Source organism: Notamacropus eugenii, chromosome 1 (assembly GCF_028372415.1).
Source record: "Notamacropus eugenii isolate mMacEug1 chromosome 1, mMacEug1.pri_v2, whole genome shotgun sequence".
Lineage (NCBI taxonomy): Eukaryota > Metazoa > Chordata > Mammalia > Diprotodontia > Macropodidae > Notamacropus > Notamacropus eugenii.
In genome coordinates, this window is record NC_092872.1 from 511,792,808 (window position 1) to 511,820,251 (window position 27,444).

General features: G+C 38.7%; 1 long non-coding RNA gene across 1 annotated transcript; it reads right to left on the reverse strand.

Annotated features, from left to right (window-relative positions):
• Nucleotides 1-220: 220 nt before the first annotated feature.
• On the reverse strand, nt 221-27,415 carry LOC140527197 (uncharacterized). The gene is made up of 2 exons (XR_011974718.1): nt 27,000-27,415; nt 221-938 (listed from the first exon to the last, which is right to left on the reverse strand). It is a non-coding gene; the product is annotated as an uncharacterized lncRNA (long non-coding RNA).
• Between the last annotated feature and the right edge of the window lie 29 nt (nt 27,416-27,444).

The window sequence follows — 27,444 nt, forward strand, 5'->3', positions numbered from 1 at the left end:
GAGCCAAATTTTCCAGTTTTTCAATGTTCCTGCCATACCTTCACAGGTGCAACCATGGTCACATGGCCCATTACTTTCCTACTATTTATCACCCTAGTTAGCAGTTGTCTTCTTTGTTGTTGGGTGCCCTACCCCACTCTCCTAGCCATAATGACATGGATGGTTAACTATAAGAGTCTGGCCCTGAAGAACCCGGACAAAGAGGCTCAGATCATGTGAATACAATTTACTAAAATTTATTTTCAAATTTATTTCCTGGATTTCATCTAACAAAAACAAAATGTTTTACCGAGGCAGTATTATGTAGTGGGAAAAATATGAGGCTTGAAAACAGTAGAAACCTGGTTTATGTTCATGCCAGTGACATTCATTGACCAAAGAGCAGAGAAATGTTTCCATAATTTGTTGCATCTCAACTTCAGAGGCTGCACTGAGTACACAAACATCTACAGAGAGAAAATCATGTACCAACATACCCTCTACTTTGGCCTTGAGTTTTATCTTTTCAAGTTGAAGAATTTACCATCAGTATGGTAGCTGATCTTGATGATGGGTTCATTCCCAATGAAGGCATTTGACAACATCATCTAAAAACATCATCTTAAAAGCATGGGAGAAAGCACAGAACCGTATTTCACTCTATTGGTGACTGGGAAAGCACAAGAGCACTGTCCATTATCCAGAACTCAGGCAAGCATGCTATCATGAAATTGATGCACAGTGCTGATGAACTTTTACAGGAAACCAAATTTTGACAAAATTTTCCATAAGGCTCATTACCTCTGTTCTGTTCCTGGTGTTTCTCCTGGAACTGCTGGGCAGTCATGTGCCAGTGTCTGCCATGTCACACAATCAATTCCAAAGTTCTTAAGAGAGACCTTGGGAGTGTCCTTGTATCACTTCTTCTCACCACTCTGTGGATGTTTACCCTTAAGAGACTTAAAAGAGGTGTTGTACTCCATGAGCAAAGTAGAATTGACATAACTCAAAAGAATTACAAGATGTACAAATTTAGAGAATCCACCCCAAATGTTCACATGGACTATTTGCATCCAGTCTGTGGCAGAGTATTCTGAGCTTGTCTTGGTTGAATCAGTCACAGCTGGACACACTGTAACTTGACTCTAGCAGAGTGATGTCATTTTGGTCCACTTTGAAAATGAAGGGTAACCATCATTTGGAGTAACAACAGGCAAGTTACTGAACTTCTCTAAGTCTCAGCTTCTTCATCTGAAAAAATGGACTAATAATACCTTACGTAGCTTAATCATAAAGTTGTTGGAAGGACCAAAGGAGAAAATACAAGTCAAGGTCTATGCAAACCTTTTGTTGGTAAAAGCAGCAACATACTCTTAGGGATCTTTTCACTTACTTATTTCCTATTCTATGAGCTTGAGCACAAAATTTTCTTGTTTTGAATGCACATAAATTCATAGGTCCCCATCATTTTGGATTACTTATTCATAGACTTAATTATAGCTCAACATAAATGAGTACAACTTGGCTCAGCATGCATCCTTCATTAAAGGATTTCAAATCCATTAACTGAAAACCCATAGAAGAATTAACTCTGGAATCTAATTCTCTTAGGGTTCATACAGATATTTGTTTTGGTGCTAAAACTGTAAAATAAGCAGGACTAATCTATAGGCACTTTCTTCCTTTCAGTGCTTTTTGTTTACCAATAAATTGTGCCCTATAATTTTCAAAGTGCTGTACTTCTTCATAATGTACGAGAATAAACAAAAATTTAAATTCATATTTAATAGATGATTAAAATGACTTTTCCTTGGGAAATTTGTTTTCTTATTAAACACATGCTATAATATTTGAAATGAATTAGGGAATTATATCTTACATCAAAATTTTACTTTCATGACTCATCTTGGCAAGGAGGTGACTTTGGGTTCTTAAAGGTTATATCAGCAGAGCACGAACTCTAGCTGGTTTTTCTGCATTATAAAAGCTTCAAGTATAAACTTAACTCCAAATGCTATGTCTGTCATCCAAGAATAAGAAGAAAATATAATTATTTAAAGACTTGTTATCATAAAGTTGAACATTGTATTATGGTCTCTTGTAGCTAAAAAAGATGTAAACTTAATTCTTTATTTTAGAGATGAAGAACTGAGGTTGAGAGGTTAAGCAATTTGCTTAGGATTACATAGCTAGTATTTGAGATTGGACATAAACAGCTTTTCCTGCCTCCAAATACATAGATATTTCATTACGTTATGCTACCTTTAATCATACTGTGTTTTGCTAAATTTTTCACATTCATCATTTCTTAAGATACAGTGACATTCTATACTTTCATATGGCCATAATTTGTTCAGCAATTCCTTCATTAATAGAAATTTTCTTGGTTCTAAGATTGTTGACCCCTCAAAAGTTGCTTTCTTTTTAGAAAAGCAGATCCAAGAACCTGTGCTAGCAGATCATCCTGGATGTATCAGAGTACTTGCAGCTACTTATGGCATAATTGGTAAGATCATCTGCATAAATTAAAAGGAAAGTTTGGGGGTTTGGATAATTGTTAATTTTTTCCCAGTTGTGATCCCTATTATTCTGTGGGGCCCCAGGAACAGCAGCAACCTGAGGGAAAACAGGTAAGTAGCAGTGATGTGAGCAGTTTCCTGGGCTCCCAGAGTAGAGCCCTTAAGGGCATAACTTCTACTTCCCCCTCCCTACTCTACCAGCACTTCAGAGGAGACAGGTCATAGCAGTACCTGGGGGAATAAAACAAGGCAGCAGAAGGTGGTGATGACCAGAGTCCCACTAGAGTGGATTAGCTGGCTTCTGACTGAGCTAGAGGAATGAATGCCCTAAGATTATATTCTATGCAGAACCCAGGCACAAGAGGTGGGAGCTTGGAATGGAGCCATGGAGCAGAAGTAGAGAACTGCCTGTGGACTGACCCAGCAGAAGTGAACTGCCTCAGTGCCAACTTTGGTGAGGTGAGAGCAAAATCAGAGAGCTGCCTGCTTCCAGACTCAAGCAGGAAGCAGGAGCTGACAGCTCCTGTGGGAGGAGGAACCCTGGAGCTTGGAATTCAGCCCCAGGGCAAGATAAAAGACTGACAAACAAGGCAAGAGAGGTGAGTGTGCTTTTTTGCAGTGTTTTCCTGAGATGGTTTAGGACCCAGGGGATGGAGTTGTTTATGGTGGATAGGGGCAAGTGCTGTGTACCCCTAAGGACCCCACTCTGTTAGCTTTGCCCAGTCACCCCTCAGGACTTGTAAGTGGGAGCTGGAGCAATGTTAAGATTGGGAATTGACTCATTAGAGTCTGCACCTGAGAGTTCCAGGAGGAAACCTACAATGTCATTGTGGGGAGAAGGACATATCCCCAAGAAGGACATTATTTGGATATTTCTTTTTGTTTTGCATTGAGGAAGGAGAAGCTGGTTTCTCACTTCCCAAAGTATGTTCCCCAAAGAACAATATCTTATGTTATGTATGTAATTTTGTATTTGTTTAAGGCCATGTGGACACTCGGGTAATGAGTTGTTATGTTACGTATTCTGCAAATGTGAAGTTCACAATGTGTTTATTTTGTGGGAATTATATTTCTTTTTAAAATGTTAATGCGTATTCAGATACAAGTTGCCTATGTAATGGACATGACAGATCTTGGGACTGAAGTAATGTTAATGAGAGTTAAAGATCTTCCCTGTCCATTAACAGGCCTTAGGTGGAGCCCATTAAGGGAAATTTGATTAGGGTAAGTTTGTTTTGTAGGAAGGCCCACACATTTTCTTTATTTCTAATGAGGCACTGAGTCATGAAGGTTGTAATGTCCTCTAGCTCTGAAAAGTATGTGTGTATGTATATGTATATATGTATATACATATATATATGTGTGTGTGTATGTGTGTGTGTGTGTGTGTGTGTGTGTGTGTGTGTGTGTGTGTGTGTATGCATATACACTCTAAGGTGAAGTTTTGCTTTGGGGCTTATTCTTTGGAAGATTTATGAGACTCTGAGTAGTTATGAAGGAGTCCCCTGCTTTTGAAAACCCATATGTTAGTGCTTCTCTCTCTCGTAACTATGTATGTATGTAATAGATAATTGGATCTGTCTATTGATCTGTGATGTATATATTGATTATGGTCAGACAGTTAGAAGCCCTGTCTGTTGATCTTTATTTCTCTGCTTGAATTTTTTCTGTTGGTATATGTAATTAAAGAAGATTGTTGACCCCTGAAAAGTTGCTTTCCCTTTAGAAAAGCAGATCTGAAAACCTGTGTTAGCAGGCCATCCTGGATGTGTCAGGGTGCTTGTTGCTACACCCTGGTTGAGTTGCACTTTGCTAAATATGGAAAGTTTTCTGCCTCATGACTCAGGACAAATGATCACATTGGCACAAAGATCATGAAGAATTTAATAACTTAGCTGAAATAATTCCAAATTAATTTCCAGAACTCAAAACTCTACCAATGCTATGTTAGTATGGTTCTCCAAAATCCATAATGTCCTTTTTTTCATTTTGTTGATTAGATGGGAATGAGACAGAATCTGACAATTAAAAGGGTTTTTTTCATTAATTTTAGTATAAATGTAGGAAAGACTTGAATGATAGGGAAGTAATAATAAGGAAGAAGATCAAGTTCATGATGAATGGCATTGATATTTACTCTAAAATACAAGCAGGTTTCACAGATAAGAGGGTAGTTGAAGGAAAGCTGTGGGAGGCTTCAGGAGGGATAAAAGAAATGGAAGAGTGACTGTGAAGACAGTGAATTGATAAGGGAGGCATAGTAGTATTGCAGCAGTGAAGACCCAATTGAAGTTATATAATATAAATTTGTAGTGGATTCCATTAGAGCAGTTGTATGATTTTCTCTACCTCTGTTCCACAGCACATGTATGGCACAAAAGCAACTGATGATGGAAATGATCCAAGGTTAAATGATGACTGGCCACAATCAGAGATATGATAAGAGGACTAATGATTCAGGAGAAAAATGACATATACAGTTGAATTATTTCACCAATGAGTTAAGATGGGGAATAGAAAAGGGAGTAACTAATATAGAGAGCAGATCCTGGGAGAGAATTTAGGAATCAAGGATAGGGGATCACTGTAAGGGAAGACAGAGGGAGAAGTGAAAAGCCAATAAATTATGGTCAGATATGGGAATTTTAGAATTCCTGAATATGGGAATAGTATATTTGTAGGTGATTGATCAAGGGTATGACCATCTTACTGTGCTGTTGTTGTAGGCTGAATGAGTAACTCAGTAGAAGTAAGCAGGCTGAGGAATTGAGTGGCAAAAGGGTTTTGGAGAGAGAATGATTGCTTGTTGAAGTTCCCCAGTATAAGGGCAGGAACTGGGGAGGTAAGAAAAATTGTAATCAAACTCCTTGAGGAAAGAAGGGGAAAGATTTAGGGTCTGCAGATAACAGCTACCAGGATTTTGAATGGGTGGTAGATATGAATAGTATGAATCTCAAAGGAAGAGAGGTTAATGAATGATATGGGAAGAGGAAGAACCTGGAAGGGGCAAGGAGTATTCCAAGAACCCTGCCTTGATCTTGATCTGAGGAGAATAACTGAGTGTAGCCAGTGCTGGAAAGGGTAATCAGTGAGAGAGTGTCATCATAGGAAAACCAGGTTTCAGTAAGAATTAATAGATGAAAGGAGGGGGAAAGAAATAGACTTAAAATGAAGAGACAGACTTCCTGGAGCCAAGATGGTGGAGTAAAAAGTGAATCACCGTAACTCTCCTTTATTGAACTCCAAACAACCAAAAATAGTATCCCAAAAGAAATCCTTGAATAGGAGAACCAGAAAAAAGATGGGGAGAAACAATCTTTTAGTGCAAGAAACTTGGCAGATCACCAAGAAAGGTTTGTCTCCAGTGGGCAAAAAGGGAATGAAATCCAGGACAAGAAGCAAGCCCAATCTCAGTAAATCCAGTGGGAGATCCTGAGCTCCAGGGTGGTGGAACAGGCAAAGACTAACACTAGGATTCCTATGTGCCTCAGCATAGCCAAGGGAACAGGCAGAATCCAGCTCCAAGAACTTCCATGTGCTTCAGGTACCACAGGGAACTGCAAAAATACTCCCACTGGACTTAGCACATGCCAGACACCAGTACTATAATTTCAGCTCAGCACCAGGGTAAGCTGCCAGACCTTTATGGCCTCCAGAAGTGCCAGTAACCCCAACCCATCCCCTACAGCCTTAGTGCAACATCAGTGCAGCACCAAGTAAAGAGTCAGGGCCTACAGCCCCTAGCACAAGAAGCTTGAGACAATAATTCTTCCAACCAGAAAGCAGAGCTCAAATTTAAAAGAAAGGGAAAAGGACAAAAAAAGATGATCAAAAAACAATAACAAAATCTGACCACAGAAAGTTATTATGATGACAGGGAAGATCAAGACACAAACTCAGAAGAGGACAACAATGTCAAAATACCTCTGGGAAAAACCCCAAATAAAAATGGGAAGTGATTTCAAGCCCAGAAAGAACTCATAGAAGAGCTCAAAAAGGAGTATAAAAATCATATAAGAGAAGTAAAAGAAAAATTAGGAAAAAAAATGAGAGTGATACAAGAGAATTATAAAATTATGACAAAAAGAGTCAACAGCTTGAAAAAGGAAACAAATTATTAAAAAGTAGAATGGACCAAATGGAAAAGGAGGTACAAAAATCCCCTGAAGAAAGAACTCCTTAAAAGTACAATTGGAAAAGGAAGTACGATAACTGAAGAAAATAATACATTAAAAGACAGAATTGTGAAAGAGGAAGCTAATGACTCTATATGACATCAAGAAGTAAGCAAACAAATTCAAGAGAATGAGAAAATAGAAAAAAATTCAAAATACTTCATTGGAAAAAGCAAAGCCATTGACTTGCAAAATAAATCCAGGATAAACAATGTCAATATCATTGGACTACCTGACACCCAAAATCAAAAGGAGGACCTGGATAGCAACTTTCAAAAAATTATCAAGGAAAACTTCTCTGATGTCTTTTAACCAAAGAGCAAAAATGTATTAAAAGAATCCACCAATCATCTCAAGGAAGAGATACTCCATTAAAAAACAAAACAAACCAAAACTCCACAGAATATTATAGTCAAATTAAGGATCACATCAAGGAAAAAAATATTACAGGTGGCCAGAAGTAAACAATTGAAATATTGAGGAGGTAAAATCAGGATCACACAGGACTTAGCAGCTACAACATTAAAAGATAAGAGGTTATGGAACATGAAATTCTGAAGGGCAAAGTAACTAGGACTACAACCAAGATTCATCTACTCAGCAAAACTAAGCATAATACTTTAAGTGGAAAAAATGGTCATTCAATGGAATAGAAGGATTTCAAACTTTCATAAGGAGTCCAAAACTAAACAAAATTTTTAACCTTCAATATCAACACCCAAGAGAAGTCTAAAAATGTAAAAAAGAAAAGAAAGTAAGGGATTCAATGGAACGCAACTGTTTATATCTCTAAATGAGAAGATGATACTTGTAATTCTTAAATGATTGTACAACTAGTAGTATAGCTAGAAGGAATATACATAGACAGAGGGTGCTGTATAAGGTGAATTGGAGGGAATGAAATTTTAAAAAGTAACTAAGGGATGAGAAAGAAGAGTATACTGAGAGCTGAGGGAAGAGAGAAGTAGAATGGGATATATTATTTCTCATGAAGAGGTGCAAAAACCAATTACAGTAGAAGGGAAGATGGGAAAGTAGACAATGGGCCACACTTGAACCATACTCTCATCAGAATTGGCTCAAGGAGAGAATAATATACACAACAAGTTGAATATAAAAATCTATCTTACCTGACAGTAAAGTAGGAGATGAGGAAAGGTGGTAGACAGAAGCAAAACACTGTCAAGGAGGGAAAGGGTTAAAGATGAGAGGAGTGCAAAGAGCAAAAGGACAGCTCTCAAGACAACATGTAATCATGTAATATTTCTTATATAGGCTTTCTTAAAATGTAAATTTATTGCTATATATTTTGAATCCTCTCATGTTCTGCTGTGCACAACATTTTTTTCTTTTCTCTTTTGTATTCAAGTTTCAATATTTAAGTTCACAATATGTTTCTCTTTTCTTTCTTAATATGCATTTAAGTTTTAGTATCTAGCTGAAAAAAATTTAAAAAAGAAAGGACAAACAAGAGGGAAAATACGATGGAAGGAAATATACAGTTAGTAGTTATAACTGAGAATGTTAAAGAGATGAACTCTCCCATAAAATGGAAGCAGATAGCAGAATGGATCTAAAACTAGAATCATACAACATGTTGTTTATAAGAAACACAATTGGGGGGATTTCTGGTTCTGGTAGCCAAGATAGCAGAGTGATTGGTATTTGCTATCTGCCTCCTCTTGTTGACCTTGACAAGCCCAGGGAATATCTTCCCAGGAAAAATCCTGGAATAGTGGGAGCAACAGAAGGGGTAAACAGGCTCTTAGCCCATGAGGCTGCAGAGATCACTAAGCAGGGTTCCTCTTGCTGTGGCTGAAGGTGACCAGTAAAGGATCAGAGTTATCCCAGACAGCCCCACCTCAACAAACTGGGAGAAGATCCTGAGTCCCAGGGGTTGAAGCCAGCAACTGTCAACAGTAGGATCCCAGGAGTGCCTCAGCACCCCAGGGGAATAAGGAAGACACTAGCGCAGACAGCTGAGCTTGCCTATGCTCTACCTCAGCAGAGGAGACCTCCAGCATCCAGACAAACCCTTGCCCACACTTAATGAGCTAGCTGCAGGGTAACTTCAGGGAAACTCAAAAAGACCTTACCTGGCCTCAGCTTTTGAACACCAGCCAGCTCAGCATAAGGTAAGCTGCAGAATTTTAGCATCTAGATGAAAGAACCAGAGGCCACAACACACAAAGCCTCAAGTTTTAGGCAAAAGAACTGTGGGACAGAGGTCCTGGTGCCATAGACACAGATCTACTTTAAAAGCCAGGAAAAGGGTTACTATCACGAACAAGAAGCAAAGCAGAAAAGATCATAGAATCTTTCTATGGAGACAAGGACCAAAACGCAAATACCAAAGAGGTCTAAATTGATACTGTACTCCCATCTGAAAATTCACAAGGGAATATGAACTTGTCTGAAGCAAAAAGTGCCTTCTTGGAAGAACTCAGGAAGGATTTTAAAACCTATTTTAGAGAAATAGAATAAAAACTGAACAATGACTTTAAAAATATGAAAAAAGAAATCACAGAAGAATTTAAAAGGACAATTGGACAAATGGAAAAGGAAGTACAGATTAACTGGTGAAAATAACTCCTTAAAAGGAACACCTGGACAGATGGAAAAGGAAATGCAAAAGTTAACTGAAGAAAACAATTTGATAAAAAATATAATCCAGGAAGTAGAAGCTTATGAATTTTTGAGACATCAAGAATCAGTCAAACAGAAACTAAAGAATGAAAAGATAGAAGAAAATACAAAATATCTAATTGGAAAAGCAACTGACCTGCAAAATAGATCCAGGAGAAAAAAATCTAAGGATTATTGGGCTACCAGAAAGCCATGATGAAAAAAGGAACCTGGACAATATCATCCAAGAAATCATCAAGTAAAATTGCCCAGAAATTGTAGACCCAGAGGACAAAATAGTCCATGAAAAAATTCACCATTCACCTCCTGAAAGGGACCACAAACTGAAAACATCAAGGAACATCACTGCCAAATTCCAGAACTATCAAGTGAAGGAGAAATACTGCAGGCAGCCAAAAGGAAACAATTCAAATATCTAGCAGCTATAGTCAGGATCACACAGGACTTTCCAGCTTCTACATTAAAAGATCAAAGGCATTGAAATATGATATTCCATAAGGCAAAGGAGCTGGGACTACAACTAAGGATTAATTACCCAGCAAAGTTGAGCATAATATTTCATGCAAGGAGATGGACATTCAATGAAACAAGGGATTTCCAGGCCTTCCTGCTGAAAAGGTCAGAATTCAATAGAAAATTTGATCTTCAAATGCAGCTCTTAATAGAGGCATAAAAAGGTAAACAAGAGCAGGGGGGGAAGCTTGTTACACAATATGGGCAAACTGTTTACATCCCTATAAGGGAACAGGATAGGGGCAGAGCCAAGATGGCAGAGTGAGAGCAACGACTCACCTAAGCTCTTGGACAAACTCCTTCGGATACCTCTGAAAGGAGAATCTGACTAAATTCTGGAGGTGCAGAATCCAGTGGGAGACAGACTGTGATGTATTCAGAGCCCAGGTTAGACTGGAAGATCCACAGGAAGGATCTGTGAAGGATCTGAGGGTGAGCCTCTAGCACACAGTGCAGTGCAGTCAGTGCAGCGGAGCAAAAGGGACCTGAGAAAACTGAAAGCAGCTGGCAGAACCAGCGGAGTAACACAGAGGGCAGGAGACAAGCCAAACCGAGCCAGTGAGAGCTGCTGAATGTCAGCTATCAGTGCAGCAGCTCCTGAGACCTTCAGCTCGAAGATTAAACTTTGGTAAGTCACCTACTTGAACTTCTGGGAGCCAGGATGGCGGAGTGATCAGTAAATGCTCTCTCCTCCCCCCTTGATGACTGTGAAAGAACCATAAAATATTTCCCCAGAAAAATCCTGCATCAGCGGGAACAGCAGAAGGGGGAAAATAGTCTCATAACACTTGGGGCTAGGAAAATAGCTAAGGGGGATTCCTCCTACTGTGACAGAGGCAAACTGGAAGGACATTGGACACAGGGCAGAGAAAACTTGCACTAGGACCCAGGCAAGCCTCAGCGCCAGGAGAGGAGCCCCAGGAGGGGTGGGAACATGCATTAGCATCTAGGCATGCCTCAGCCCTCCAGGGGAAATGGGAAGACAATAAAGCAGCTGGGATCACCATCCCCTGAGCTTGCCTTTGCCTAAGTTCAGCTGAGATCTCCTGTGACCAGACCACTCCTCCCCCAAACTTAACAAGCCAACCGCAGGGTTGATCAGGAAAACAAAAAACAAAAACCTGGGGAGGCGGAGCCAAGATGGCGGAGTAGAAAGACGCACATACACATAGCTCCAAACCCACAATCCACAGAACGGCTAGAGGGGACCAACTCATGGTCAATTCTGCACCCAGAGGCCACGGAATATTGGAGCAAGGGAGATTTCTGTTCCGGAGAGACCTGCAAACCTCTCGTGGGGGGTCCTTCGCGCTGCGGACTGGGCGCCGGGACTGGGAGCAGAGGGCAGCCCTACAGCAGCCGCGACACCATGAGGAAAAGATCTGAGCAGGCTATGGGGACGGGATCTCCAGCGGCCACGCGGGTCCCTCCACCCACAGAGGGACCTGCAAACCTCTCACAAAAGGTCCGTCGCACTGCAGAAACGGAGCCCAGCCCAGACCTGCGGCGGCTGTGGCTCCAAGAGGTACAGATCCAAGCAGGCTTCAGGGACGGGACCTCCAGTGGCCACACAAGTCCCTCCACCCACAGGTGACGGGGGTGGGTGAGAGAGTCTCTTTGGTGGGTCGAGAGGGGAGTGGGGTGCCCCCATGGCTGGGCCCCCCCGGGAGATAGAAGCTGAGAGGCAGCTGCAGACAGGGACTCCCCAAGCGGGCGGGAGCCTGGATCCATTGTGGAAGGTCTGTACATAAACCCCCTGAGGGAACTGAGCCCATGAGGCAGCCCTGCCCCGACCTGACCACCTGAACTTAATTCTCACACTGAATAGAAGCCCTGCCCCCGCCAAAAGCCCTAAGGCAGGAAGCAGCATTTGAATCTCACTCCCCAAACGCTGGCTGGGAGGACCAGGAGGCGAGATGGGTGTGAGGAGAATATTCAGAGGTCAAGTCACTGGCTGGGGAGAATGCCCAGAAAAGGGAAAAGAAATAAAACTATTGAAGGCTACTTTCTTGGAGGACATTTCCTCCCTTCCTTTCTGATGAGGAAGAACAATGCTTACCATCAGGCAAAGACACAGAAATCAAGGATTCTGTGTCCCAGCCCACCCAATGGGCTCAGGCCATGGAAGAGCTCAAAAAGAATTTTGAAAATCAAGTTAGAGAGGTGGAGGAAAAACTGGGAAGAGAAATGAGAGGGATGAAAGAGAAGCATGAAAAGCAGATCAGCTCCCTGCTAAAGGAGAACCAAAAAAATGTTGAAGAAATTAACACCTTGAAAACTAGCCTAACTCAATTGGCAAAAGAGGTTCAAAAGGCCAATGAGGAGAAGAATGCTTTCAAAAACAGAATTAGCCAAATGGAAAAGGAGATTCAAAAGCTCACTGAAGAAAATAGATCTTTCAAAACTGGAATGGTACAGATGGACGCTAAGGACTTTATGAGAAAGACAGATATCACAGAATATAGCGAGAAGATTCGAAAAATGGAAGATAATGTGAAATATCTTATTGGAAAAACAACTGACCTGGAAAATAGAATCAGGAGAGACAATGTAAAAATTCTGGGACTACCTGAAAACCATGATCAAAAGAAGAGCCTAGACATCATCTTCCATGAAATTATCAAGGAAAACTGCCCTGAGATTCTAGAACCAGAGGGCAAAATAAATATTCAAGGAATCCACAGAACACCGCCTGAAAGAGATCCAAAAAGAGAAACTCCTAGGAACATTGTGGCCAAATTCCAGAGTTCCCAGGTCAAGGAGAAAATATTGCAAGCAGCTAGAAAGAAACAATTCAAGTATTGTGGAAATACAATCAGGATAATACAAGATCTAGCAGCTTCTACATTAAGGGATCGAAGGGAATGGAATAGGATATTCCAGAAGTCAAAGGAACTAGGACTAAAACCAAGAATCACCTACCCAGCAAAACTGAGTATAATACTTCAGGAGAAAAAATGGTCTTTCAATGAAATAGAGGATTTTCAAATTTTCTTGATGAAAAGACCAGAGATGAAAAGAAAATTTGACTTTCAAACACAAGAATGAAGAGAAGCATGAAAAGGTGAACAGCAAAGAGAAGTCATAAGGGACTTACTAAAGTTGAACTGTTTACATTCCTACATGGAAAGACAATATTTGTAACTCTTGAAACATTTCAGTATCTGGGTACTGGGTGGGAGTACACACACACACATGCACACACGTACACATACATAGAGACAGAGTGCACAGAGTGAATTGAAGAGGATGGGATCATATCTTAAAAAAAAATGAAATCAAGCAGTGAGAGAGAAAGATATTGGGAGGAGAAAGGGAGAAATTGAATGGGGCAAATTATCTCTCATAAAAGAGGCAAGCAAAAGACTTATTAGTGGAGGGATAAAGAGGGGAGGTGAGAGAAAAACATGAGGTCTACTCTCATCACATTCCACTAAAGGAAAGAATAAAATGCACACTCATTTTGATAGGAAAACCTATCTCACAATACAGGAGAGTGGGGTACAAGGCCACAAGCAGGGTGGGGGGGAGGATAGAGGGGAGGGCATGGGGAGGAGAATGCAATCCGAGGTCAACACTCATGGGGAGGGAAAGGATCATAAGAGAATAGAAGTAATAGGGGACAGGATAGGATGGAGGGAAATACAGTTAGTCCTATACAACACAACTTGTATGGAAATCATTTGCAAAACTACACAGATTTGGCCTATATTGAATTGCTTGTCTTCCAAAGGGAAGGGGTGGAGAGGGAGGGAGGTAAAGAAGTTGGAACTCAAAGTGTTAGGATCAACTGGAATGTTCTTACCACTGGGAAATAAGAAATACAGGTTAAGGGGTAAAGAAAGCTATCTGGCCCTACAGGACAAAAGAGAAGACGGAGACAAGGGCAGAGAGGGAGGATAGAAGAGAGAGTAGATTGGTCACTGGGGCAATTAGAATGCTTGGGTTTGGGGGGGGAGGGGATAAAAGGGGAGAAAATTTGTAACTCAAAATTTTGTGAAAATAAATGTTAAAAGTTAAATAAAAATAAATAAATAATAAAATGAGCCCGAGAAGGAAACAAAAAAAAAAAAAAACCTGCTTTTAGCTTTTTTCACACATCACCTCAACACAAAGTTCTGCAGCTTCTGACTGAAAGAATCAGAAGTCACAACACTCAATCAACATCATGAACAAGAAAAAGCAGAAGTGTGAAAAAACCATAGAATCTTTCTATGGGGATAAGGACCAAAACACAAACACCAAAGAGGTTCCAGCTAAGACTGTACTTCCATCTGAAACTTCAGAAGGGACTATGAACTGCTCACAAGCACAAGCAGCTCTCCTGGAACAGCTGAAGAAGGAAATAGAAGAAAAATTAGGCAATGATTTTAAAATTATAAAAAAAAGAATTCACTGATGAGAACATCTCTTTGAAAAGGAAAATTGAACAAATGGAAAAGAAAATTCAAAAATTAACTGGAGAAAATAATTCCCTAAAAGGAATAGTTGATCAAACGGAAAAGGAAACCCAAAACCTAATTGGGAAAATTGGTCAAATGGAAAAAGAAGCACAAAACCTAACTGGGAAAACTGGTTGAATGGAAAAGGAAGTACAAAAATTAACTGGAGAAAACAGCTCCTTAAAAGGAAAAATTGGTCAGATGGGAAAGGAGTTGCAAAAGTTAACTGAAGAAAACAATTTGATAAAGATTAGAATTGGGCAAGTAGAAACTAATGACTCAATGAGACAGCAAGAATCAGTCAAACAAAATCTAAAGAATGAAAAGATAGAAGAAAATGTAAAATATCTAATTGGAAAAACAACTGACCTGGAAAATAGATCCAGGAGAGAAAATTTAAGAATTATTGGTCTGCCAGAAACCCATGATGAAGAAAGGCGTCTGGACAATATCTTCCAGGAAATCATCAAGGAAAACTGCCCAAAAGTGCTAGATTCAGAGGGCAAAATAGTCATCGAAAGAATCCACCATTCCCCTCCCGAAAGGGATCCCAAACTCAAAACCCCAAGAAATATCATTGCCAAATTCCAGAGCTATCAAGTGAAGGAGAAAATACTACAAGCAGCCAGAAAGAAACAATCCAAATATCAAGGGAAGAGGATATCTGTTAATCTTGAGAATTTTATATTATTACAAAATGTAAAAGAGATATACATAGATAGAGGGAGTGGGTAGAAATTAAATGATATGATGATAGCAAATGTGATTTAAGAGTAAAAAGGGACTGTAATGGAAGATGTGAAAAGGAGGAGGAAGAAAAAATAAATAAATTCCATCACAGGAAGAGGCAGAAAAATATGTTAGAGCAGAGGGAAAGAGGGGAGGGAGATGAGCATTGTTTGAGATGCACTCTCATCTGATTGGATTCAGGGAGGGTACAACAAACACAGTTAAGTACAGAATTACAATTAGCTCTATAAGCAGTAGGAAGGGAAAGGGGAAAGAAAAGAAAGGGGAGGCTAAAAGAGAAGGATGAAGTAGTAAAGGAAAAGCAGATTAGAGGGAAAAAGCTTGAAAAGAATGGAGGGAAGATTGAAGGTGGAGGTGGTCAAAAACTAACATTATTGTGCAGGGGAAGGGAGAAGAGAGAAATAAAACCACAAACAAGGGGAAAGGGAATAGAGGGAAAGACACAGATAGTAATCATAACTGTGAATGTGAAGAGGAAAAACTCTTCCATAAAATGGAGATTGATAGCAGAATGTATTAAAAACCATAATCAAACAATATATTGTATACAAGAAATACATTTGAAACAGAGGCATACAAGTGGGGTAAGGGTAAAAGGTTGGAGCAGAATATTTTGTGCTTCAACTAATATAAAAAAAGCAGGGGTAGCAATCCTAATCTCAGACAAAAGAAAAGCAGAAATAGATGTAATCAAAAGAGATAAGGAAGGAAACTATATCCTGCTAAAAGGCACCACAGACAACAAAACAATTTCAATACTCAATATATATATATGCCCCAAGTGGTGTAGCATCCAAATTTTTAGAGTAGAAGTTAAAGGAGTTACAGGAAGAAATAGAGAGCAAAACTATACTAGTGGGGGACTTCAACCTCCCTCTTTGTGACCTTGATAAATCTAACCTCAAAATAAACAAGAAAAAAGTTAAGGATGTGAATAGAACTCTGGATAAGGTAGATATGACAGATCTCTGGAGAAAATCAAATGGATATAGAAAGGAACATACCTTTTTCTCAGTGGTACATGGCACATATACAAAAATTCACCAGGTACTAGGCCATAAAAAGGTCACAATTCAGTGCAGAAAGGCAGAGATAGTCAGTGCATTCTTCTCAGAACATAATGCAATAAAACTTGTATGTAATCAAAGATCATGGAAATATAAACCAAAAACTAATTGGAAACTAAACAGTCTACTCTTGAAGAATGAGTGGGTTAAACAACAAATCATAGAAACAGTCAATAATTTCAATCAAGAGAATGACAATAATAAGACAACCTACCAAGTCTTATGGGATACTGCAAAAGCAGCTATTAAGGTAAGTTTTATATTTTTGAATACCTACATTAATAATATAGAGGAGATCAGTGAATTGGGCATGCCAGTGAAAAAGCTTGAAAAAAGAACAAATTGTAAATCCCCAAGTAAATACCGAATTAGAAATACTGAAAACCAAAGGAGAGATTAATAAAATTGACATTAAGAAAACTATTGAACTAATAAACAAAACTAAGAGTTGGTTTTATGAAAAACCAATAAGATTGATAAACCTTTGGACAATTTGATTTTAAAAAAAAGGAAGAAGAAAATCAAATTACTAATATTAAAAATGAAAGGGGTGAACTCACCTCCAATGAGGAGGAAATTAAAACGACAATTAGAAATTACTTTGCCCAACTTTATGCCCATAAATTCGACAATCTAAATGAGAAGAATGATTATCTTAAGAAATATAAATTGTCCAGATTAACAGAGGAGGAAGTTGAATACTTAAATAACCCCATCTCAGAAAAAGAAATGGAACAAGCCATTAATGAACTCCCTAGGAAAAATCACTGGGGCCCGATGGATGCACAAGTGAATTCTGTCAAGAGCAATTCAATTTAAAGAACAGTTAATTCCAGTACTATGTAGATTATTTAAGAAAATTAGGGAAGGAGTCCTCCCAAATTCTTTTTATGATAAAAATATGGTTTTGATACCTAAACCAGGAAGGGCCAAAACAGAGAAAGAAAATTATTAACCAATTTCCCTAATGATTATAGAGGCAAAAATTTTAAATAAGATTTTAGCAAAAAGAATGCAGCAACTTATCATGAGAATAATACATTATGATCAGGTAAGATTTATACCAGGAATGCAGGGCTGATTCAATATTAGGAAAACTATTAACACTATTGATCATATCAGCAGCAAAATTTACAGAAGCCACATGATTATCTCAATAAATGTAGAAAAAGCTTTTGACAAATACAACACTTTCTCACTGAAAACATGGGAGAATATAGGAATAAATGGAATTTTGCATAAAATAACAAGAAGTATCTACCTAAAGCCATCAGCAAGCATTACATGCAATGGTAATAAGCTAGATGCATTTCCAATATGATCAGGAGTGAAATAAGGATGTCCATTATCACCACTACTATTCAATATGGTACTAGAAGTGTTAGTTTTAGCAAAAAGAGAAGAAAAGAAAACTGAAGGAACTAGAATAGGCAAGGAAGAAACTAAGTTATCACTCTTTGCAGATGATATGATGATATACTTAGAGAATCCCAGAGATTTAAGTAAAAAACTACTTGAAATAATAAAGTTGCAGGTTACAAAATAATCCCACAAAAATCTTTTGCATTTCTATATATTACTAACAAAGCCCAACAACAAGAGATAGAAAGAGAAATCCCATTTAAAGCTATGGTAGAAACTATAAAATATTTGGGATTCTACCTGCCAAAACAAACCCAGGGACTATATGAACACAATTACAAGACACTTTTCTCACAAATAAAGTCATAGCTAAGTAAGTGGAAAAACATCAGTTGCTCGTTGGTGGGCTGAGCCAATATAACAAAAATGACAATTCTACCTAAATTAATTTACTTATTCAGGGTCATACCAATAAAACTATCAGGTAATTATTTTGTAGTTAGAAAAACTAATATCAAAATTCATCTGGAAGAACAAAAGGTCCAGAATATCAAGGGTACTAATGAAAAGAAATGCTAGGGAAGGTAGCCTACCTCTACCAGATCTCAAATTGTATTATAAAGCAGCAATTATCAAAACCATTTGTTACTGGCTGAAAAACAGAAGGGTAAACCAGTGGAAAATGTCAGGTACTCCAGACACAATAGTCAATGAATATAGCAATCTGCTGTTTGATAAACCCAAAGATTCCAGCTTGTGGGATAAGAACTCACTGTTTGACCAAATTTGCAGGGAAAACTAGATAACAGTGTGGCGGAAACTAAGAATAGACTGATGCCTGACACCATACATAAGAACAAAGTCCAAATGGTTACATAATCTAAGTATGAAGATTGATACTATAAACAAATTAGTGGAGCAACGAAGAGTGTATTTATCAGATTTATGGAGAAGGGAAGAATTTTTAACTAAACAAGAGATAAAAAACATGAAGTACACAATGAATAATTTTGATTACGTGAAACTGAAAAAGTTTTGCACAAACAAATTCAATGCAACCAAGATTAGGAGAGAAGCAGAAAACTGGAAAAGAATTTTTACAACTAGTGTCTGTGATAAAGGTCTCATTTCTAAAATATACAGAGAAATGAATCAAATGTACAAGAATACAATTCATTCCCCCACTGATAAATGGTCAAAGGATATGAAAAGGCAGTTTTCAGAGGAAGAAATTAAAGCTTTCTCTAGTCATATGAAAAAAAAATGCTCTAAATCACTATTGATTAAAGAGATGCAAATCAAAACAACTCTGACATACCACATCACCCCTATCAGATTGGCTAACATGACAAAACAGGGTGATGATAAGTGTTGGAGATGTGAGAGAGTTGGAAGACTAATTCATTTTTGGTGAAGCTTTGAGCTGATCCATTTGTTCCAGAGAGCACTTTGGAACTATGCCAAAAGGCCTACAAAAATGTGCATACTATTTGACCTAGCAGTACCGATTCTAGGACTGTATCCCCAAGAGATCAAAAAAATAGGAAAGGGTCCCACATGTACAAAAATATTTATAGTGGCTCTCTTTGTGGTGACCAAAAACTGGAAATCAAGGGGATGCCCATCAACTGAGGAATGGCTGAACAAGTTGTCGTACATGAATGTAATGGAACACTATTGTGCTATAAGAGATGAACAGGAAGACTTCAGAGAGGCCTGGAAAGACTTATATGATCTGATGTTGAGCAAAAGGAGCAGAACCAGGAGAACTTTGCGCACAGCAATGACTACAGTGTTCCTAGATTTTTTTCTGGTAGACTTAGTGCTTCATTGAAGTGCAAGGACTTAAAACATTCCAAATAGTGTCTTAAGGCAAAATGCCTTTCCTATCTGGAGAAAGAACTATGGAATTCAATCTCAGAATGTAGCAGACCATTTTCTTTTGTATTACATTTTGGTTTGTTTTATGATTTCTCTCGTTCATTTTAATTCTTATACACAACATGACTAAGGTGAAAATGTATCTAATAGGAATATATGGGTAGAACCTAAATAAAATCATATGCCATCTCAGGGAAGAGTGGGGAGGTAGAAGGGAAGGAGGGTGAGGCAGGGAAAAAAATCTAAATTATATGGAAGTGATTGTAGAACACTGAAAATAAGTAAAATAATAATAATAAAGAAACACACTTGAAGGAAAGGACAGACATACAGTAAAGGTAAGGAGCTGAAACAGGATCTGTTATGCTTCCACTGCAGTAAAAAGAAAAGCAAGAATAGCAATCCTGATCTCAGATAAAGCAAAAAGCAAAAATGGAGCTAATTAATAAGATAAGGAAGGAAACTACATTATACTAAAAAGCATCATAGGTAATGAAGTAATATCAATATGTGATGAAGTAATATGAGTGATAAACATAGAAGCACCAAGTTGTATAGAATCCAAAGGAGAAGTTAAGTGAGTTACAGGTTTGTGATCAAACATATTATAATAAATGAAATTGATTATTTTGATTACATTGAATTATAAATATTTGCATGAACAAAAAAACCCAAAACCCAATGTAATCAAGATCAGAAGGAAAGCAGAAAGCTGGGAAACAATCCCTACAGTAAATATCTGTGGTAAAGGCCTCATTTCTCAAATATACAAAGAACTGAATTTACAAGAATACCATTGGTAAGTGTTTAAAGCATGTGAACAGGCAGTTTTCAGATGAAGAAATGAAAGCTGTCTATAGGCGTGTGAAGAATTGTTCTAAATCACTTTTGATTAGAAAAATTGCAAATTAAAACAACTCTGAAATACCATCTCACACCTATCAAATTTGCTAATATGATAAAATAGGCAAACGATAAGTGTTGGAGAGGATGTAAGAAAATTGGGACTGTAATGCACTGGTCGTGGAGTTGTGAACTGATAGAACCATTCTGGAGAGCAATTTGGAACTATGCCAAACAGACAACCAAACTGTTCACACTCTTTGATCCACCAATGCCACTACTAGGCTTGTATCCCAAAGAGATCATAAAAAAGGGAAAAGATTTTATATGCGCAAAGATACTTAGCCCTTTTCATGGTGGCAAAATATTGTAAAATGAGGGGATACCATCAAATGGGGAATAGCTGAACAAGTTGTGATATATGAATGTAATGGAATACTATTGTGGAATAAGAAATGATGAAAAAGCAGACCAGTAAAACCTGAAACATTTGGGCAAATTAATGAAAAAGTGAAATGAGCAGAATCAGGAAAACATTGGTACACAGTATCAGCAACATTGTGTGACTGTCAGCCATGAATGACTCAGCTCTTCTCAGCAACACAATGATTCAAGACAAGTACAAAGGACTCAAGAAGAAAATGTTATCAACATCTAGTTAAAGAACTGATAGATTCTGAATTCACATTGCAGTATATTTTTTCACTTTCTTTATTCTTTTTTATGTTTTTTTCTCTTCATCTTTTTCTTCTTTCTCAAATGTGACTAATATGGAAATATATTTTTCGTGACAGCACATGTAAAACCTATATAAAATCTCCTACCATTTTAAGAAGAGGGAAGTGGAGGGAGGGTGGGAGAAAATTTAGAACTCGGTGGAGCCAAGATGGCGGAGTAGAAAGACGCACATACACATAGCTCCGAACCCACAACCCATAGAACGGCTACAGGGAAATAACTCACGGCGAATTCTGCACCCAGAGGCCACGGAACATTGGAGTGAGGGAGATTTCTGTTCCAGAGACCTTCAAACCTCTCACGGGGGGTCTTTCGCACTGCGGACTGGGCGCCGGGACTGGGAGCTGAGTGCAGCCCTGCCGCGGCCGCAGCACCAAGAGGAACAGATCCGAGCAGGCTTCAGGGACGGGATCTCCAGTGGCCACACAAGTCCCTCCACCCACAGGTGACAGGGGTCAGTGAGAGAGTCTCTTTGGCGGGGCGAGAAGGGAGTGGGGTGCCCCCATAACTCAGGCCCCCCCGGAAGGTAGAAGCTGAGAGGTGGCTGCAGAGTGGGGCTCCCCAAGTGGGAGGGAGCCTGAATCCATTGTTGAAGGTCTCTGCATAAACCCCCTGAGGGAACTGAGCCCATGAGGTGGCCCTGCCCCGACCTGACCACCTGAACTTAATTCTCACACTGAATAGAAGCCCTGCCCCCGCCAAAAGCCCTAAGGCGGGAAGCAGCATTTGAATCTCAGACCCCAAACGCTGGCTGGGAGGATCAGAAGGCGAGGGGGGTGTGAAGAGAATATTCAGAGGTCAAGTAACTGGCTGGGAAAATGCCCAGAAAAGGGAAAAGAAATAAGACTATAGAAGGTTACTTTCTTGGTGAACAGGCATTTCCTCCCTTCCTTTCTGATGAGGAAGAACAATGCTTACCATCAGGCAAAGACACAGAAATCAAGGCTTCTGTGTCCCAGCCCACCCAATGGGCTCAGGCCATGGAAGAGCTCAAAAAGAATTTTGAAAATCAAGTTAAAGAGGTAGAAGAAAAGCTGGGAAGAGAAATGAGAGACATGAAGTCAAAGCATGAACAGCAGATCAGCTCCTTGCTAAAGGAGACCCAAAAAAATGCTGAAGAAAATAACACCTTGAAAACTAGCCTAACTCAATTGGCAAAAGAGGTTCAAAAAGCCAATGAGGAGAAGAATGCTTTCAAAAGCAGAATTAGCCAAATGGAAAAGGAGATTCAAAAGCTCACTGAAGAAAATACTTCTTTCAAAATTAGAATGGCACAGACGGAGGCTAAGGACTTTATGAGAAAGCAAGAAATCACAGAACAAAGCGAGAAGAATGGAAAAATGGAAGATTATGAGAAAGCAAGAAATCACAGAACAAAGCGAGAAGAATGGAAAAATGGAAGATAATGTGAAATATCTCATTGGAAAAACAACTGACCTGGAAAATAGATCTAGGAGAGACAATTTAAAAATTATGGGACTACCTGAAAGCCATGATCAAAAGAAGAGCCTAGACATCATCTTCCATGAAATTATCAAGGAAAACTGCCCTGAGATTCTAGAACCAGAGGGCAAAATAAATATTCAAGGAATCCACAGAACACCGCCTGAAAGAGATCCAAAAAGAGAAACTCCTAGGAACATTGTGGCCAAATTCCAGAGTTCCCAGGTCAAGGAGAAAATATTGCAAGCAGCTAGAAAGAAACAATTCAAGTATTGTGGAAATACAATCAGGATAACACAAGATCTAGCAGCCTCTACATTAAGGGATCGAAGGGCATGGAATAGGGTATTCCAGAAGTCAAAGGAACTAGGACTAAAACCAAGAATCACCTACCCAGAAAAACTGAGTATAATACTTCAGGGGAAAAAATCGTCTTTGAATGAAATCAAGGACTTTCCAGCATTCTTGATGAAAAGACCAGAGATGAAAAGAAAATTTGACTTTCAAACACAAGAATGAAGAGAAGCATGAAAAGGTGAACAGCAAAGAGAAGTCATAAGGGACTTACTAAAGTTGAACTGTTTACATTTCTACATGGAAAGACAATATTTGTAACTCTTGAAACATTTCAGTATCTGGGTACTGGGTGGGATTACACACACACACATGCACACACGCACACATACATAGAGACAGAGTGCACAGAGTGAATTGAAGAGGCTAGGATCATATCTTAAAAAAAAAATGAAATCAAGCAGTGAGAGAAATATATTGGGAGGAGAAAGGGAGAAATTGAATGGGGCAATTTATCTCTCATAAAAGAGGCAAGCAAAAGACTCATTAGTGGAGGGATAAAGAGGGGAGGTGAGAGAAAAACATGAAGTCTACTCTCATCACATTCCACTAAAGGAAAGAATAAAATGCACACTCATTTTGGTAGGAAAACCTATCTCACAATACAGAAAAGTGGGGGATAAGGGGACAAGCAGGGTGGGGGGGATGATAGAAGGGAGGGCATGGGGAGGAGAGTGCAATTAGAGGTCCACACTCATGGGGAGGGATAGGATCAAAAGAGAATAGAAGTAATGGGGGACAGGATAGGTTGGAGGGAAATATAGTTAGTCCTATACAGCATAACTATTATGGAAGTCATTTGCAAAACTACACAGATTTGGCCTGTATTGAATTGCTTGCCTTCCAAAGGGAAGGGGTGGAGAGGGAGGGAACTAAAGAAGGTGGAACTCAAAGTGTTAGGATCAACTGTCAAGTAATGTTCTTGCCACTAGGAAATAAGAAATACAGGTAAAGGGGTATAGAAAGCTATCTGGCCCTACAGGACAAAAGAGAAGATGGAGACAAGGGCAGAGAGGGATGATAGAAGAGAGATCAGATTGGTCATAGGGGCAATTAGAATGCTTGGTGTTTGGGGCGGGGAGGGGATAAAAGGGGAGAAAATTTGTAACCCAAAATTTTGTGAAAATGAATGTTAAAAATTGCTTTAACATGTAATTGGGGAAAAACACTAATAAAAAAAGATGAAGGGATGTTTGTTGCCTATGTAACAGATATTCCAGAGGAAAGAGTGGAAGGGGTGTGTGGAGGCAGCATGAAATTTGGAGGTGGAAGGGCTGAGGGGGATCAAAAGGGGAAACCAGGTAGTATGGGGTATGGATTGAGGATTAGATAATGAATGATCTACAGTCACTCAAAGTCATTGGGATGTGAAAGGTATGACCAAGTATAAGAATGTTCATCATTGAGTAGACAGTGCTTTCCTCTGTCCACAAAGACATAACCAGCAGAGGTGGGAGGCCTGAAGTCAAAGGGTGTTTGTTATTCTATTCACTTGAGATTCTTTTTTTAAAATTATATATCATTTTGTTGTTTTTCCCTAAATTTATTAATTTATTTGTTTTCAGTTTTCAACAATCACTTCCATGAATTCCAAATTTTCTCCCACTCCTCCCCAAGAGAGCATATAGTCTTATATGGGCTCTACACATGCATTCCAGTTAAACACATTTTCACATTTGTCATGTTACATAGGAAAAATAAAATGAAAGGGAGAAACTATGAGAAAAACAAAACAAGACATAACAAAGGAGAAAATAGTCTGCTTCATTATGCATTTCAACTCTATAGTTCTTTCTCTGCGTGTAGATGGCATTTTGCAGCATGAGTCCTTTGGAAGTGTATTATTGCTGTGAAGGGCTAAGTTTATCAAAACCAATCCTCACCTATTGCGGCTGTTACTGTGTATAATGTTCTTCTGGCTCCGCTCACTTCACTTAGCATATAAGTTTTTCCAGGTTTTTCTAAAGTCATCATGTCAAAGCACAATAATATTCTATTACATTGATATACCACAACTTATTCAGTCATTCCCCAATGATGGGCACCCCCTCAATTTCCAGTTCCTGTCCACCATAAAAATTGCTTCAATTAATGTTTCAGTACACGTGGGTCCTTTTCCCATATTGATGATCTCTATGGAATACAGCACTGGAAGCAGTATTGCTGGGTAAAAGAGTATGAACATTTTTATAGCCCTTTGGGCATAATTCCAAATTACTTTCTAGAATGGCTGAATCAGCTCACAGCTCTACCAACAATGAATGTGTTCCAACTCTCCCGCATCTTCTCCAATATTTACCATTTTCCTGTTTTGTCATGTTAGCCAATCTGATAGGTGTAAGGAGGTACCTAATAACTATTCTAATTTGCATCTCTCTAATCAATAGAGATTTAGAGCATTTTTTTTCATATGACTATAGACAGCTTTAATTTCTTTCTCTGAAAACTGCCTGTCCTGGGCTGTGAATCTTCCACAATCTGTCTCCAATTGGATTCTGCACCTCTAAAATTTGGTCAGATTCTCTTTTCAGAGGTACCTGAAGGAGTTTGTCTAAGAGCTTAGGTAAGTAGTTGCTTCCATTCTGCCATCTTGGCTCTGACCCCCAGTTTTTTCATAAAACCAAATCTTAGTCTTATTTATTAGCTCAATAGTTTTCTTAATTTCAGTTTTATTAATCTCCCCTTTGGTTTCCAGCGTTTCTAATTTGGTATTTAATTAGGGATTTTACATTTGTTCTTTTTCTAGCTTTTTCAGTTTCCTGCCCAATTTATTGATTTCTTGCTCTATTTAATTCATATAAGTATACAGAAATATAAAAATTCCCCTAAGAACTTTTCACTGCATCCATAAGTTTTGGTAGGTTGCCTCATTATTGTCATTCTATTGAAGTTTTTGATTGTTTCCATGATTTGTTGTTTGGCCCAATCATTCTTCAGGATTAGATAGTTAATTTCTCATTATTTTTTTGTCTATCTTTCCATAGTCACTTACAACATATAATTTTTATTACATCATGATCTGGAAAGGATGCATTGGCTATCTCTGTCTTTCTGCATTGATTGTGAAGTTTTATCCCCTTGTACATGGTCATTTTTTGTATATGCGTCATGTACTACTGAGAAAAAGGCATATTCTTTTCTATCCACATTCAGAGGTTGATCACATCTATATTTTCCACAATTCTATTCACCATCATAACTTCTTTCTTGTTTATTTTGATATTAAATTTATCAAGTTCAGAGAGAGGGAAGTTGAGGTAAGGTCTTCCATTAGTATAGCTTTGTTGTCTATTTCTTCCTATACCTCCCTTAACTTCTCCTGTAAGAATCTGGATGCTATACCACTTGGTGCATATATGTTTAGTAATGATATTACTTCATTGTCTATGGTACCTTTTAGCCAGATATAGTTTCCTTCCTTTTCTCTTTGATTTGATCTATTTTTGCTTTTGCTTCGTCTGAGATTAGGATTGCTACCCTTGGTTTTTTTTTCCCTTTTTACTTCAGCTAAAGCATAATATATTCTACTCCAGCCTTTTAACTTTACCCTGTGTTTATCCCCATTTCAGATGTGCTTCTTGTAAACAACATGTTGTAGGATTATGGTTTTTAATCCATTCTGCTTTCTGCTTCCCTTTTATGGGAGAGTTCATCCCCTTTCACGTTCACAGTTATTATTACTATCTGTGTCTTTCTCTCCATCCTGTCCACCCACCCCCCATTTGTGTTTTTATTTCTCTCTTCTCCCTTCCCCTCCTCAAAAGTTTTATTTTTGATCACTGCCTCCCTCAATCTTCCCTTCCCTCTCAGCCCCCCTCCCTCTTCTTTCCCTTTTCCCCTACTACTTTTTCCCTTCCCTCTAACCACCCTCTCCATTTTCTTTTCCCTTTCTCCTCCTACTGCCTGTAGGGCAAGTTAGATTTCTATACTTAATTGAATATGTTATTTCCTCCTTGAACCAAATCTGATGAGAGTAAAGCTCAAACAATGCTCATCTCCCTCCCTTCTTTCCCTCTACTATAGTATGTTTTTGTGCCTCTTTCATGTGATGTAATTTGCCCTTTTGTGCCTCCTGCTTTCCTCTTCTCCCATTATAATCCCTTCACAATCCTTCACATTTCTATCACATCAGTTAATTTATGCCCACACCCTCTATCTATGTATATTCCTTTTAAATGTCATAATAAATACAGAATTCTCAAGATTAGCAAATATCATCCTCCCATATAGGAATGTAAACAGTTTGCCCACAGTAAATAATTTTTTTCTTTTTCTTTTCCTATTTACCTTTTTATTCCTCTCTTGGGTCTTATATTTGAACATCAAATTTTCTACTCAGCTCTGGTCTTTTCATCAGGAAGATCTGGAAATCAATTATATCATTGAATCTCCATCTCCTTTATGTTCAATTGATCATTGGTTGTAGTCCAAGTTCCTTTGCCTTATGGAATATCATCTTCCAATCCTTCCAATTGCCCTGGAGTTTTGTATTTTTTTTTTCTCATCTCGGTTGGGAGATTGGACTGACAGCAGGAGGTGAAAGATGACTTGTCCTGGTACAGATAAATATGGTTGCTCTAGGACAGATAGAAAATACCTGGCTTTATCTCTTTCAGTCATTCCTCCAGGAACACCCTATGCCCAACAGGTAATATGTGGTCTAAGGTACTAGTACACCTTCAGTCTGAAGTCTTTTCACCTGAGGAGGGAGACTATGAGGTGGCAGCAGAAA